Here is a 3,568-nt window from a genome sequence, read left to right as displayed (position 1 = left end):
ACCCGTGTGTGGATGCCAAAGCTGTTGCCGGGGTAACCTGGGGGGAGGTGTGGATGGGGGCAGCGGGGCAGCCCTGGGTGGAGCATAGGAAATTCTTCAGGGCCCAAGGAAGCCCAACCTGAGCACCAGACAAGGGCCCTGAGCCAGAGCCCTGCTGGAATCTTCCCACACCTGCAGCCAGGCCGTCTGTCCCAGACTCTTCTGGGGGAAGAGGGTTGCAGCACCTCTGGCCGAGTGGAGACCAGCACCGTCAGAAGGAGTGACGGCCAGTAGGCAGCTGCCTCTGTGGGTGTCATCACCATCTTCCCTTTCCTGCCTTCCCAGGGAGACCATCTTAGGGCAAAGTCCCAGGCTAACCCCCCCTTACAGCTCTGAGTCACACAAGCCAGGGACCATGGTGGGTCCAGATCAAGGACAGGCTCCTAGCTGGGTCCTACCAGGGGGTAGTGGCCCCATCCCCATATGCCCTCCACTTCTCACAGGTGATCCCTCACTGGACATTTAATTGTCAGCCTCATTGTGCACTTGGGGATCTAAAAACAGGAAGGGCTAAAGGACTTGAGGCCCGAAGTTAGAGGCAGAATTTGAATTCAGGTCTCTCAACTCAGGAGCATCAACTAATCATAGTCAGGGACCGAGAACCCCCAACAGTGCACAGGGCAGAAGCTGCACCTTCATCATGCCTCACCCAGGGCAGAATTGCAGTGAGACCTTCTGAATTACATGGAGAGAGCAAAAGCATAGGACCACAGAGGGGACCCCCTATCTCAGATGGCTGTGATGCCAAGTAACAGGGTGCTGATTATTTCCCCTCCTTGGGGACTTGGCTTCCTCATATGAACAATGTAAGCTGTAAAGCAGGCCATCTCTAAGGGGCCCCCTCCTGCTCTCGTTATCAGATATGGGTGGCGGGCGGATGTCCAGATGTGGCAGGAGACACTTGTTCGAGGCTGAGTAGGCTGCACCTGGGATCGGCCCAAGTTCCTGTTCCTGAAGGTCACACTGCAAGGTGGCTCTAGCTGGCAGAATCCAAGACTAACTTCCTAAGTGGCATCAATGCCATGTGCCAGGCTCATGTTTCCAGACGATGTGTAAAGCCCCACAGCAACGGTGCCTTTAAGAGATGTCGTGGCTCTCATGGTTCAGTATAAAGAATATCCTCACATTCAGAGCTGTCGGAAGGCTGTCTGCGATAGCGAGCTCCCCGTCCGTGCAGGTATGCAAGCACTGCCTGGGTAGCATTTGTTATGATTCAGGCATGGCATGGAAACTTGGCCTGAGTAACCCAAAAGGTTCTTTCAGATCTCGGGATTCTGTGACCTGGATCAAGGACCTGGTGCTCAGAGAAAGTGAACAGCTCCTGTAGAGGATGGATGAGCAACAAAGTGCTCTCCCAGGGAAGGGTCCGTGGGGTGAGAAACAGTCCTCCGCCCTTTTCCCTTTTTCTCTCCTCTGTTGGAGCCAAACTCACCTTCTCTCTGTGAGACAGCTGGAGTCTGGAGTTCTGGGGGTCAGGGGGGTGGTCATCAGACGGGCGCAGAACAAAGTTAGAAGGCCAGTCCCCAGTTGTCTCTCACCCTTCTCTGAACTTCCTGCACCTGCCTCTGCGCCTCATCAACAGCTGCCCAGTGTCTGCTGGGCACCGCAGAGGACAGGCACTTCCCTTCATAATGCACTTAGCAGCCCATAGACCACAACTTCCAGGTGTCCCTCCTGCCCAGCCCACCTATCAAAGGCTCCCCCCACCCCTTCGCAGTCCCCAAGAGGAAGCTCCAGGCTGAACCCTGTCGAGTGTGATCAGTTCTTGGCAACGTGGTACCAGCACCACCCAGAAGAACCTGTGACCGTGCTTTGTCGCTGGCTCTCTGTCCCAGTCCCAGTCCCGAAGAAGGCGGGTTAATGAAACTCTGGTCATCCCAGCCTCGGATCTTCCCATGCTAATTTCAGGCCTTTCTCCTCCGCCCACCGGGTTGGCCTGGGGTCCGAGAAGTGACCCCTCACCAGGCCTCTCCTTCTGTCCTTATACCTCCCAGGTTGTGAGTGGCTCGGAAGTCCCAAGCTGATGGGCACCGTGTCTCCGCAGGGGTCAGGATGGCCACAACGACGGTGGGAGGAGTTCGCTTGGGACGAAGTAGCGGGTGTAGGGAACGGAAGAGCCTGGGCCAGAGTCTCCCGGGACCTCCCAGGGCCGGGTGTCTCTGTGGGTCACTGCAGCTAACCCGCACGGGAGTCGGAACTCACCCGGCTTTGGATCCTGTGACGTCGCATTGACGCTAACCACCCAGTGACCGTGACGCACTAAGCCCGTCTAGATTTCAAATTCGGTAGCAAATGCAACTTTAAAGGAAAAGGACGCGCCTGCTCTGCTTCGGGGTCCGTTCGGCTCAGCCCGTCCTATGCCAGACGGTGACACGTCGGTCTGCCGGACGTGCCGGCACCCGGGGGATGCCCGGGCTGCGGGTGGAGCTGAGCGGACACCCGCCGACGACCACCCTCCCCTGCGTGTGCCCCTGAGACGTGGCCCCGGGAACGTGCGGGCTATGGACTGAACCCAAGCGCCCCGCCGCCCGCGCGAGTGCGCTCCGGGATGCTGCCTCCCCCGACCCCGGCCCCGCGCAATAACCGCGGCGGGGCGAAGAAGGACAGAGGCGCCAGTCGGGGCTCTTCGCTGCCCGCCGTCCGGGCTTCTGGCTGCACCCCAATATACCCGGTAGCCTGTTTCTGTTAGCCCGACCCCTAGAAGGAGGGAGTCAAAATTGACGCACAGATGACTTGGGGCGCCACTCCCGCGCAGGAGTCCTGCGATCCTTTAGGATGGGCTCCCGTTTAAGCTCACGTTCCGCGCCCAAACCTTCGCTCTCCGACTGTCGATCCACTTCCATCTGTCCTTCTGCCCTGCCCTTGCGGCCGCTGGCTTTATTCCCTATGGGTCCCCTCCCCTGCTCTGGCCACCCGCTCCCATCTTTGGGGGCTGTGGCAGGGTGCTGAACAGCCGAACTGGTGACCCAAAACGCACCTTCGTGGCAACCCTGAGCGCCCTTTTGACCTCTGCGCCCTTGGGGCCTCCGCGCGCCCTTGTGGCCTCTCGGTGCACGTTGGCCACGGAGTCGCGGCACTGATGGACCGGGCCGAGCCATTCTGCCGCCCCACCTCGGGCTTCTCGGGCACTCTCGGAAAAGGAGCGCGGAGGGGCGGGTGATTCTCAGGGGAGCGGGGAAGAAGCTGGGCGGGCACGCATCGTGCCCCGGAGCCTCTAACTCCGGATGGCGAGTTTGGCTGGGACGCAACGTGGGCGGACTGGTTCGCAAGGCTGTGGGGAAAGGAGGCGGGGCCCCGTTTTGTGGCGGGAGCCTCCGGCCCGTATCACTCGCCTGTCGAGAGTGGGGTCGCAGCGATCCGGTGGGGGCGGGGGGAAGAGCCTCCGGCCCTGGACTCCGCGTTAGGCCAGAGAGGGGGGCGCGGCGCTGCCACTGGAGTGTTCAGCAGGGGGCGCTGCTCCGGGCGTCGGTCGGGGGTGGGGTGCGAGAGGCGGGGGGGCCGCGGCTCGCTGCGCACACTTCCCCCATTA

Source organism: Pteropus vampyrus, unplaced genomic scaffold (genome assembly GCF_000151845.1).
Source record: "Pteropus vampyrus isolate Shadow unplaced genomic scaffold, Pvam_2.0 Scaffold28, whole genome shotgun sequence".
Classification (NCBI taxonomy): domain Eukaryota; kingdom Metazoa; phylum Chordata; class Mammalia; order Chiroptera; family Pteropodidae; genus Pteropus; species Pteropus vampyrus.
The sequence above is the reverse complement of the archived record's forward strand: the minus strand, read 5'-3'. Positions refer to the sequence as shown.